Raw genomic sequence first — 13,967 nt, forward strand, 5'->3', positions numbered from 1 at the left:
CCCCCATTCAATACACCTGGTGGCTACAGGTACTCAGGCTCAAACCCTGTACCTTCAGTACAGGTTAAAAAGAGTCTAAAGTCCCTAGCCACCACCACTTGTGAGCTTTGCCCATGTTTTTGTATGCTAAGAGTTGAGAGCTATAGTGAGAACTGAATTTGTATCCCCCCAAGTTTTTTGTGCTAAGAGTTGAGAGCTATAGTGAAAACTGAATTTGTATTCCCACAGATTTTTTTGTGTTAAGAGTTGAGAGCTGTGTTGAGAAGTAAGAAATGAATTCACTAAATGATAGCCAGTACGTTTCAGTCTTCCAATTCTTCAGAAAGCTACTGATTCGCCATAGTGGTATGTTGCACTGACTATAGTACATAGGATCCTGGGTTCAAGACTTACTAGTGCAATGCATGGTGGTAACATAACATTTTATTCTAGCAACTTTACAAAATTATACAAGCAATGTTAAAAATATGTCCCTGGTTTTTGATCTTTTGCCCTCCCCAAAAAAAATGAAATTGAAAATAAGTGAAGAAGCTGTGCAAGATGCCTATGGCTTTCACTGCTGTCATTCTGTTTATAGTGTGGGTGTGGAAGTAGACTTTTATGATGGAAATGTTCTGAATTGGGCAGTTTTGTCATTATTGGTTCATGCATTTTGTTTCATTGCCTACAGTACAGTCTGCTGGAAAAAGGCTCAAATAAATTTAAAATGTGCTCTATCTAACAAGTGTGCTGTATTATATAAGGAATATAATGTAATAAAGTCAGGAAGGTATATCATAGAAAATAACACATGTATGTTTCTTGTTTTGTGTGCAAGGGGCCAATGATTTTTAAACAGCCCAAAGATAATCTTTATCCACCATTGGCCAGATGCATTTTCTTTGGATGTGGTGTGGGTTTCAGTGTTGTTTCAATAAATGTGAGTTTCAAGGGCATACAAGTTTTAATGCCAAGTCTATTTTCATTGTGAGACAGTATTGCTTTTACCAGTTGTCTATTAGTGTGCATTGTTGTGCTGTAAAAATAAAATCCAAATAATCATTGTAGAAGTAAAGCAGTATGCACACATCAGTGTTTATGGTAAATGCGGTGAAATAGCCAGGTAATGGGACATTGGAATGGCTGCAGGGGGGACTCTGGTGTCATATTTTGGTTGCCTGTTCTTCAATTATGTTTGAAATTTGGTATCCCACAATTCCATTGGAGTGGGTGGGGTTACTTAATTATGTATGTAAATTATATGTTAATCAGCATACAGATTTGCATCTATTTTTCATGGGCCTTGTCCAGATTTTTGATGTTTCCAGGTTGAGAGGTAAGCTATCACCACACAACAACAGAGGAGTACTGCACTTCATCAGGTATATACCTGATTTGTGTACAACGAGATGCAGATGGGTGAATAGACATACAGGGAATACAGCATTAAGCCTGTTGTAGACCTGTGATAATGACATATCATTGACCTCCTGCTGCCTTACACCTACACAGGATGTACAATACATCAAGGGTGCATTGTCTGTTGTCATGGCACACTGGACTGTTTGGACTGTCCCTTTATAGTGGTTGTAATAACACACTGCTAATTGTGTGGCACTGTTCCTATGATGTATTATCGGGGGGTTGCTCATAGGGGAGACACCACAGTAGACTCGACTGTTGGGTGTATGATCACACAACAGTATCTGTCATCACACACATGGGAATACCTGACTATTGCTACTATCTCAGTTGTATCCAAACACATAGTATGTTTGCACATTGTGGAGTATGAAATGAATGAGCAAATAGTGAATCGTGCCAGACATTTTTTCCATGCTGTATCTCCACATAGTGTACTTCCACGTATGTGATCCTGTAATTTGTTCCCCTTTTGCTGTCTTTCAGGAATCATGTATCCTAGATGCCATGTACCCTTCTCTGATGTGGAAAATGAAATTATACCAGAATGACTAAGGCAGCATCATCACATCCTACTGTCCAGGGGGAGGTAAAACCAGGAACAGTGGGCTGCACTGTGGGCAGACCTTGTCTGTGATGTGAATGGGATGGGCCATCAGGGCAGGATATATGAGCAGGTTTGACACTGTGCAATGGACATGATCAATGCTGCACAATGAAGGGCAGCATATGTACCCAGGAATCATGCCATCACCAGTGGAGGGCCTGCAGTGGAATTAAACACTCTCAGCCACTGAGGGATTCCTGGTGAACATAGGCACACACAACAGCTCCCAGGCATTCATCACACCATACATCGTGGAGGTGGGTGCCACAGTTTCCACAGCAGAAAAGCATGCAGATAAGCTTACTGTAATCAGCATTGTAATGCCGCAGCATTCAGTGTGTCAGGGTGTACATACTTTTACATGGGTGTCAGGTCTTTGTTCTTTGGGGGGGTTTACCTCAGTTATACTCTCATACTCAGAATGTGACCAATACAACAAGTAACATAGTAGCTACTGTAAATGTGAGATATATGGATGATTTATATTATGCTGCAATATGCGTTGGTACTGACATTACCTCACCCTCAACTTTTCACAGGTCTGGTATTGGCCAAGGCCATGGTCCTGCTCCTGGTAAGCATGACACTGTTTTGTTAAGGAACATTTATATTCTATTAAAGTTAAGGGCCAGAATAATGCCCTATTTAAACATAATTCCATGTGTAAACAGGGTAGAATGTTTTTATTTTCCATTCTGTAGCAGATACATAAGGATCTTAGAGGGGGTAATCATAGGAGTATAGTTGAACAAATAGAAACACTTTGGCAGTGACAGTTAAGAAAAGATATACCTCCTGGTTTAAATTAGGCATTTTCTCTAAAATGCCTTTAAAAAACAAAAGGTTGAAATGACATTAAACGTATTTCATTATATTTGTTAAGATAGTTGTACTGGGTTTATGTGTTGTTTTAGCAGGTATAGTGTCATATTGCTTAATTAAAAGGTAAATTTTACTAGTCATGTTTTTCTTGATTTACTTGAAGTGACTGTTATAAAGGTCTTGACTTCAATGTGTATTTTGTTCTGAGGAAGTCTATTTTGGATGAAAGTGGAGAAGAAACAAGTTTAACCACTAATCCAGTTGTGGGTCTTTGTTATTATGAGTATTGGTGGATTTTTAGTACACAACAGTGCAGGTATTCGGGTCTATATTAGAAGATCAAATGGAAATAATATTGAATGGCAAAACAGCAAAAAGATCGGACCTTGAAGTGCTGTTTGCCAGATCCCGGTACAGTAAAGACTGGAATATTTGCCCTTTCTTCACTGTAGTGCGATCTCAAAGTTGGTATATATATATTTAGCGGGGGGTGTGGGGGGGTGTAGCAAGTTTGAGGTCCGGTCTTTTCACTGTTTTGCCTTTCAATATTTTTTCCATTCGGTCTTCTGATATAGACCTCAGGTATTCATGTACCATTATTTTGTTTTTTTATCAAAGGTGACCAGGGGGGTTGATCTCTGTCCCCTACACAACCTGATATCAGTGTCTCTTTAGAGTCTGATGATGATGGTGGCTACAGTGAGGCATACATGGGGGTGTTGGGGGCTGAATCTGTCCCAGAGGTAGACATCCATCTTCTGCCTCCATTGTCACTGCACACAGTCAGTATGCCCACACATACCCAGTCCCCGGAGGCCACAGATATTGGACAGTCAGAGGGTGGGGACATTGAACAGAAAGGTGTGGCAACTATGGCTCCAGTGAGTGTAGACACTGGCCATAACCAGAGAGCTGGTGAGGTCCCACGCAGGTGGATTGACAGGGGTGCTCATAGGAGGCCTGATGTCCACCACCTGTTGCAGGTGTCACATCATGGGTCACTTGGCTCATGTTTTGGACCATCATGGAGGCACATGCACATTCTGAATGGAACACCAGACATATGGTTAGGGTTATGGATGCAGCACAGTCTGATATCCGTGACTGCTTCCACCACATTGGGAACACCCTGGATCAGTTGACTGATGCAGTGAACAGTAGGTGGGCTGAGACAGTGTCTGTCTTACACCGCACATTGTCTGTGGTGGAACATGTGGCTGGAGATGAACATCGGACTTGTGGACATAGGTCAACAACCCCATCTGCTGAAAGTCCACATGGCCATGCACAATCACATTCTCAAAGTGGCAGTACATCCAGCACTACAAAGGTGAGTGTGCTGTCCATACCACAATGTGGCAGGCCATTGCCTCATGGTCTTGGGCATTCCTGTGGGGGACACGATCCCAACAGACAGCAGTCACCATCAGGTACTATCACCGCTTTTGACCTTGGCAACTCATGGCAGAGCCAGTTCCTATATTCGGGGCCAGATATGGTGAACTGTCAGCTGTACTATGTATGGTCCAAAGCTGTCCAACATACACACATGTATAGCTAGCACTGAGCTTTACTGTGTACATGCACACACTCACGCACCACTGTCAAATGCAGGTCACCCATAGACACACATGACACCTTTCCATGGTCCATCTTACCTGCTTCCCTTCCTGACTTACACACATGCTGTCAACCTATTGGGTCAACCTAGGCCTCTCACACTCTCACACAACACCCTGTGCAAGTGATGATACCTGTGCCACATCCCTGTCATCCTCACCATCAATGCAGTGAAATGAAGCTATGTGTCTGATGAACAGGGTGACTATATTAGTTAAGATGTACTTATGTAATGCAGTGTTGTTTGCCATCCCACTTGTAGTAGTTAATGATAGATACTGGCATTTGTCATGAGTACTCCACATACTTCTGTGTACCTTATGTTGCATGATGTTGTACTGGCTGTATAGTTATACAATGACTGGTGTGTCATGGACCTGTTTATGTTTCTGTTTCAGGAGTCTATTGGGGTAATCTATGGATACACAGTGGCAATAAAGCAGCACAGGATGGCATGTCAGCACAGCAAAAATATGTCTTCAGCAAGGTACAGCAGTATAAGTGCATGGCTCCACAGGTTCATATGTGTATAACAGACTAACAAGGACAATGGCAGCATTCAGCGTAATCATGCATCCCGAATCTGTGAACAGGTCCACTACCTTTGATAAGTGTCACCAGGGTGTTGGGAACTCATGCATATACAAGTAGTGGTGTTATAGATGACCCATATATAAATATCCCAACACCTGCTATGATTGTCATGTTCTGCATCCCATTTTGTAACCTGCACATGCTGTGTCAAAGCAAATGTGTGCTACACACGCTTGGTGGGCCTGTTTCATGTTTGGGGTACTGTCTGTGTCACATACATGTTTCAGCAACATGTACTATGTATACCACAGTGATGTTGTAGGCATGTAGAACAGGTGAGACATGTGTTAGTCCTGTCATAAATACGCGGGAGGTACACAGTGGGATCTGACACCTTCCCTGTATGGAGCCATACACATCCCCTCCAAAGTGTTTAAGAGACAGACTACACATGTATGGTCATGACACCAACACCATAGGACATGTTATCTATGCTGTGTATTGATCTACGATGGAACTTGTGTGGCTACTACAGTTGTATGATATGCCTATGTAGTGACATAGCAAGGGTGCCATTGCACACAATGATAGCTGTGATGACTGCCACATTCAGTGTAGCAGTGAGAGTCTGGGGTTTACATCCAAAACCTGTCAGTGTAGGTTGTACAACAGTGAATGCATGCCCACATCTTACCAACCAGTGAGAGTCAAAGGCTACATTACTCTCTGTGTCCATAACTCCATGTGTAATGGCTGAACTGTGTGCAGTGTGTCGACACTACAATATTTTGCAGGGGTGGATGATTTCCCACAGGGTAGTATTGTGCAGTCATTGGCAATTATTCTTTGTCAGTGGAACAAAGTACAACTGACTGTGTCTTAAGCCATTCTGGATAACTGTTCGTTCTGTATGGGAGTCTGTGACAGCTTCCAATATGTAATTCACCTGCTAATGTACTCAGTCAGAGGTCACTGACACTGGCTGTGACTGCAGAGAGGGAATAGGTAGACAGGGTATGCCAATAATGGAGGATGCTGAACCCCACTGGTGACTGGTGTCATTGCAGCACAGGTCTCCCAATGCTATCTTCCCAGTGTATGACTGGCAGAAACTTGCCTATCCACCGGCTGACATAACACTCTGTACATGATGTACACAGTTTCCAGCAAGGCCTGCTGGCCTAATTGTCAGGCCATGGTTGGTGTAGTGAGACATATATCCTACATCAGTTGCATAGCGTATCAGTCAATGGGCTCCGCCAGTTACAGTCTGTAGGCATGATCTGGCCTTGAGCAAATGTAACAGTGTTTGGTCCAGTGTCACTAGGTGTACAAAAGTGTCAGTGCTCATATCCATGCTAACTCCTATCATGGCATGTCAGATGACATGAGATCTGGGGACACTGCTTGGCACTACATGCTAGTTGTACTCCGTGCAAGTCAGTGTTGCAGTTACTTTCAGCATGTTGCAGGAAAAGAGTCATGCAAGGTGTCTGTATAGAGCACAGACATACACATTAGGGAAGTGTAATATGTAATGTACACACTGTGTTACTTAGTCATGCTGTGGCTTACTTGCCCAAAGGATGGTCCAGGTCCTTACCTACAATGCCCTGCATCAGTGCTGTGAAATCCTCACACAGGGACCCAATATATTGCATCATGTGTTTACCAATATGGGTGACCACTACACCACCCCTAATGTGAGGTCCTCCCTGGTGGGATCTGGCCACAGATCAGTCTCCTTAGAACTACTGGCACATACCCACCCCCCCATTGCAGACAATACAGACATATATGTCAAGACATCCATTTATTACTTCCTGTGGGATGGCTGATATAGCGTGACCACATCGCTCCCTTCAGATGGGACAGGCAAGTACGCAGAGCTCTATACCCATGCATTATGTCAGCAGCATTACAACAGCATAAACTCAACTGGATGTGACAAGAGGAACACAGTGTTGTCATGGCTCAGCAAACCTGACTGGTGGACAACTGTCATTAGCAGGCTGTACAATAATAGGTGGACAGTGCTGTGTGACAGTTGTGATGAAGGTGCCCCCCCCCAACATGGAAGCACTACCTCCTCAGCTAAAAGAAGCAGATAGTGTTGATTTGATGTTGAGTAGATATGGTAAGTGGCAAATGTAGCCACCCATGCAAAGAGGAACCACAACGCACAGTGTAGTTACATGTGTGACCTCAAAGGACAGACCCAGATTGTCAGTGACCTCACACATCATGATGCTATATATGATGGGTCTGGACTTATACCTAACCTGTACACCCACACTGTCTGCATCAACTACACTCCCTTGTCCCCAACACGTGACACATGATATTCCTACAACCTGTCCCATAACTTCCAGATTTACAGAGCAGTTCGTAACTGGCCTCTCATTGGAAGATACACAGCATGTATTGCAAATGCTACCAGTCCAGGCTGCATCCCACATGTGATCTGACAAGGATTAATAACACCATTGGGACACCCTTGCAATCATACTGACACAACTGGCTGCACACCAGCTGACTAGACAGTGGCAACTGTTATACCATTCCATGGAGGTGTTCCATCCACTGACCAACATAACTAGACATCTCTTTATCTAAGTATCCATATCTGCATGCCCATAGAAGTGATCATCATGGAGCTGATCAGTGCACATGTATGTTCAACACACAGTTGACTGTACACAGTTTGGATGTGTGACAGGGGGAGCATGAGTTTTACACATGGTGGACATTTCTGAGGCAGTCTCCATGGACATGGGTGAGGGTACATCAGGGCATACAACCCCGTAGACTCAGCCAAGCTATCTGACTATACCCCTCACTCAGGCAACATTTACAAAGCCCACACTTAGGCATCTAAGGTGCTGTCATTGTAGGGGTCACTAAGTGGAACGTTGCTGGCACACATATGCAGCATAGAGACATTCAACTCCAATAGCTGATCTGTCAATAGCAGTGCTCAACAGGGTGTAGTCTTGTTGATAGGTTCATAGGTTGGTACTAGGCTATCGGCCCTAGGGCCTATACAAGCTGGATATTTCTTACCACAATATTTACTTCCCTGGACCCCTGTCTAGCAAGGTGACGGACATGATCCCCGGGGTGAATTTTCTATCTATTCCTATCTGTGTCCTCTGCTGCTTGGAATCCATTCAACCACAATGCATCCGACTACTGACTGACTGTGGCTACCAATGTTGGCCAATGCCTGAAAATTGTGAGCACTCATAGAGTCTCTGTGGTATGCCACTATCCTGCAGGAAGGTATTTCAAACACATACCTGTTGACATAGTAATGGCCATAAACGCCATGCAAATATATATGTAGTATCAGTTCCATCAGTTAGAACTATGTAGCTGGTAAGTAGCACATTTGTCACAACATGTGATGCACATATTCAGGGTGAATGAACTGGCCACACAGACCTGACCATGCAGATTTGCACCTAATGTGCCTCAGATCACCATGTCTCTAAAGTGGTATGGCAGGAATCATATGGCATAGCTGAGGCCACAGTCACCTCTAAGTGTCATACTCATAACCTCCAAGTACTCTTCCCTCTGCATGCCAATATCTGAGTGCAATGGCCATTTGGTGATGTACCTTTCCAAGCAGTACTGGCAGGTACATACAAGGTCACTTCACGTCTTCAGTTTGTGTTCAATGGGGATAGTCTTCAATGAGTGTCATTGTCACCTGTGGCATATAGACTACTCAGAGGTGATCTGTGTCTTGCATATGGAGCAATGTGTGACCCTGCTTGATTGCATATGCCACCTATTTGTAGGAGGCATAGTAGATGGATAAACCACTGTAAGGACATTAACCTTTTATGTGATATTGGAATTACATGTTTGTGGAAGAGATGTGTCTAACAGACTCAATCACACCCTTGAAACTGGACCTTCCCTAATGGCACACAGAGCACCTCAGTGTACCTCACCACAAGCCATCTGTATGATTAGTTGGGTGAACATTATTTCAACACAGGGCATCTGCCTGTGTCCCTCTTAGACTTGCAATCATACTGACACAACTGGCTGCACACCAGCTGAGTAGACAGTGGCAACTGTTATACCATTCCACGGAGGTGTTCCATCCACTGACCGACATAACTAGACATCTCTTTATCTGAGTATCCATATCTGCATGCCCATAGAAGTGATCATCATGGAGCTGATCAGTGCACATATATGTGTTGATCCTGTAACTATCGGTATAAAGATGTCCATGATAGTGAGGGGTGTATGGCCATTAGGCCTTGAAGTTCAAACATCCTATGGTTCCATAACATGATGTAAAATGCTTTAACAGGCTCACAGACAACCATGGCTATATTGAGGCTAACACCACTTCCAGTCACTGTGTACAGGACATGCCAAGGCACACATGTAGTGCATGCTGGCTGTGTGTAGATGGGAATACTAACATATGTAATGGTACACACTACAGATCACAGTACGTGATGCACACAACACACCTCATGTCTGCTAGTACTATCAGTTCAGGACATATTATGCATGATGACATCAGTAGGCCTTGTTGTGGTCAGTCCTTTGGGATGCCACATCACTCGCTACAAATAAAACACTGCAAAACCTACCTATTACTATGTTACCAAGATGATCACATTTATGCCATCAGGACACACATGCACACCAAGTAGCCTGAAGTGAGATAAGAGCCCTTGCCTATCTAGTCTCACACACTACAGATCACAGTATTTATCACACATGTCATGACTTAAGTCTGGAAATTACATTGTCAGCTGGTAATCTTAAGGTAGATGACATCATCAGGCCTTGTAGAAGAGGGCAATGTGGAAGCCAGCAGCAGGTTACAGGGCCAACAAGTACATAATCAATTGCAGGTGGATAGCCCATGAGGGCATGGCAGTTGTTTTGCAGGGGTGTATACACACAAACACACACACACACACACACACACACACACACACACACACACACACACACACATGCATGTGCACCAAATAGCCTGGAGTGAGATTAGGACCCCTGTCTGTTAAGTCTTACACACTATAGATCACAGTATTTATCATATGTGCCACGGCTTAAGTCCAGATACTACACTGTCAGCTGGTAGTCTTAAGGTGGATGACATCATCAGGCCTTGTACAAGAGGGCAGTGTGGAAGCCAGCAGCAGGTTACAGAGCTAAAAAGTGCATAATCAACCATTGCAGGTGGATAGCCCATGAGGGCAAGGCAGTTGTTTTGAAGGGGTATACACACACACATGCAGAAATGTGCACCAAGTAGACCGGAGTGAGATTAGAACAACTGCCTATCTAGTCTTACACACAATGGATCACAGTATTTATCGCATGCACCATGGCTAAAGCCCAGATACTACACTGTTAGCTGATAGTCTTAAGGTGAATAATATCATCAGGGCTTGTAGAAGAAGGAGTACGGAAGCCAGCAGCAGGTTACATGGCCAAAGGTTGCATAACCATTGCAGGTGGATAGCCTATGAGGGCATGGCAGTTGTTCTGCAGACACACACAAACACACACACATGCACACACATGCGCACACACACACACACACACACACACACACACACACACACACACACACACACACACACACACACACACACACACACACATAGCAAGTAGCCTGGAGTGAAATTAAAACCCCTACCTATCTAGTTGTATTCACTATGGATCACAGTACTTATTGCATGCACCACAGGTTGAGTCTGTTGTATATGTGATTACAGGCACAGTACTTGTGCATTACACAATCTAGGCTTGTGTTGAACATCATCTATCGTCTGCAGAGTGATATTGCTTCATACTGTTATCTGCATCTAGTATCCTAGCAGTGGGATAACTGTTATTATCCTAGCTATATCTGTACACTTACCAGTATGGCCATATGTAGCTAACTGTAGTTAGATAGGCAATCTTGTGGGTAGGAACAATGTGCCCTATCCATGCGTGTGTTGACAATATTATAGATTACACCACCTTCTCAATTGCATCTGTCTATGTGGTGACATCCAGCAGGCAAAAGGGTCTGTAGGTAATTGATTATGTACTGTTGCAACCTTAGTTTAGATCCTTTGAGCAACAGTATGGATGTGTGATAGTGCCAATTTACTCACCATTATTAGGGTATGTAGGACAATAGACATCCACACACATATTTATGTAATTAACAGGGATGTATATATAAATGTAGCTCTGTGTGTGCATGATATGTATATGTGTTATGTAGATATATGGGGAGAGTCTATGTATTATTGTGATATATAGCTATATATATATCATTATATATCTGACACTACATAGAGATATACTATGTATGTGAGAGAGAGAGATAGTGACAGACTGATATGTATAGACACATCTATACATAACTAGTCAGTCTGAATGATGAGGCAACAGAATTTCCATCATTTTAACTAAGTATTTGGACATGCCCAGTGTAACTGTCAGTACTTATAAAGTGACTCCAGGCCACACCTACCTGTACTCCAGTCCCAAATTTTGTGTTTACAGACTATACCTAGGTTCATAGGTTCATAGGTTCATAGGATTATATTAGGCTATTGGCCAGGAGGCCCTTATAAGCCTAGCCAAGAATTTCACCCATGTTCCCTCAAAGTCAGCATCTGTTTCCCCTGTCCAGCAGAGACACGGGTGAGATTCCAGGGATGTATTTTCTGTTTCCCATCCAGTCATCCAGGTTCCTCTTAAAGAGGACTAGAGAGGTACTCTGCTTGACACCAAGAGGGAGGCTATTCCACAGATGGGGGAGTCTTTGGGACACAAACCTATCCCACCAACAAGTTCTATTAATGTTACAGACCAGGTTAAGGCCTTGCATGCAGGTTGCACGAGTGGAGTTTGTCTTATGGATATATAGCAACTTCATCAAGGCTGGGTCTGAAATGACCTTGTATGCCAGACACAAGTCACCTCTGAGCAGTCTGTATGAGACTGAGTAGAGGGACAGGGCTTTTAGCCTATCTGTATAGGATAGGTGTTTGAGACCCTGGATTTTCCTGGTCAGGAGCCTATGTGGTCTCTCCAACTGCTGCATGTGCTTGAAAATGTACATGCCAAAGGGAGCATTATACTCGATAATGGGTCTGATAAGGGAGATGTACAGGGATGTTATGACCTCCTTGTTCCTGGATGAAATACCCTTACTTATGAGGTGGAACATGTAGAAAGCTTTCCGTACAATGGAGACAATTTTACTATATGTATGTGAGTAGGAGTAAGGTGTCAGTACTTAGGGCCCTAGGTGATCAGTGAATGTGCTATGCATTGTCTCTTAGCCAAAGCCAAGGTGTACTGGGCACTCCTACGTCTGCCTACAGGAACATCATCGGGGGTTCCTCCTCCGAGTCCTCATGTAACTGGAGCTGTGGTGACATAGGCAGTAATGTGGAGCTGTGTATCCCTTCCCTTTGCTGATCCTGCTGCAGTTCTTTCCACAGGATCATATTGTGCAGCATGGCACATACTATGAACATATATGTACATGTGGCTGGAGAGTACTGCAGGGCTCCACCAGATATATCAAGGAACAGAAACCATGACTTCAGAAGCCTAAACACATGCTCTGTAATGTTCCTAGTTTGTGCATGTGCCTCATTATGACATTCTTCATTGGGTATGTGTGCACATTCCTGATGGGTGACATCATCCATTGTTCCATTGCTTAGTCCGCATCCTCCCATAAATGGCAGTGTGGGATGTCTCCCCTAGCAAACATCTGGTACAGCCGTGATGTGTGCCAGATATGGGAGTCATGATAACTGCATGGGCTGCCAGCACACACATTCATGATAATGCCCTTGAGGGCGACATAGGTTCTACCCTCCTCATCAGGGGGTGACTTGATGTGTACATGAGTGCAATCTATGGCACCCAGTACCTCAGGGTAGTGTGCTACATAGTGGAAGTGCTGCATATTGCTGGCCCTCACCTCAGGTGTGAGGGGAAAAGAAATGTGCTCACTGGCATGTGGTAACATGACATCCTGGAACTGATGGAGTACCCTGGAAGCAGATGTCTGTGAGACCCCCATCATGTCCCCAGTTGGTCTTTGGAAAGTGCCTGTAGCTAGTATCCTAAGGGTTACACATACCTTTGTTTCCACTGGGATGGGTTCCTGTCTGTTGGCTCTGGATCTGAGTTGAGGGCGGCAGAGCTCAGTGAGTTCTTGTAGTATGTTCCTCTCCACCTTGTATTCCTCTGCATTCTCCAGCTCATGTAGCTCCTGGAAGGTTACCCTGGGCCTGAACACTCCTCTCCTTCTCTGTCTAGGCCTATTGTCAGCAGCAGCGGCATTGACTTCGCCACCTAGTACATACAGATGTAGCAGACCTGCAGCAGCCCCTAGCATTCTCTTAGTTAAAATTCCCAAGTCTGCACTCCAATGGTGCAGAGTATGGGGGAAAAATCAGATTGTATGGTGTATGTATACTTTATAGTGCTGTGTTGTAGTGCTGACTGTATGATTGGCTACCTATGATGCATTCCACCTGCCTAGTATATCATTAACATCATTTAATGGCCCTAGTTTAAGATAAACAGAGGTCAAAACTAATTAATATGTCACTGGCTTTTAGATACAATCAGCATTGTGGTGCACCACGCCAATGCTTGCCCAATAGGTAAACAAAGCTTAGCAGTCAGTGTACACACACCCCCAGACTTCCACACTCAGCATGGCAGCACGCTGCAGAAACATGCTGAAACTCGCCCCCCTTAGCTAAAGAAAGCTTACATGTGAGTGCACAAATTCCCCTGCAAGGATACACTCAGCACTGCAGAGTGCCATGCAAACAGTCTGAAATAAGCTTAGAAGTGATTGGACACACCCTCCCCTAATGTCAGCTACCTCCAATGTAAACAACAACATGGTTATCTGCCTACATGAAAGGGCTATGCGGACATGATTACCCCTTTGTGCTATTCAGTA

The sequence above is a fragment of the Protopterus annectens genome, chromosome 7.part0 (assembly GCF_019279795.1).
Source record: "Protopterus annectens isolate FY-2018-M chromosome 7.part0, PAN1.0, whole genome shotgun sequence".
Lineage (NCBI taxonomy): Eukaryota > Metazoa > Chordata > Ceratodontiformes > Protopteridae > Protopterus > Protopterus annectens.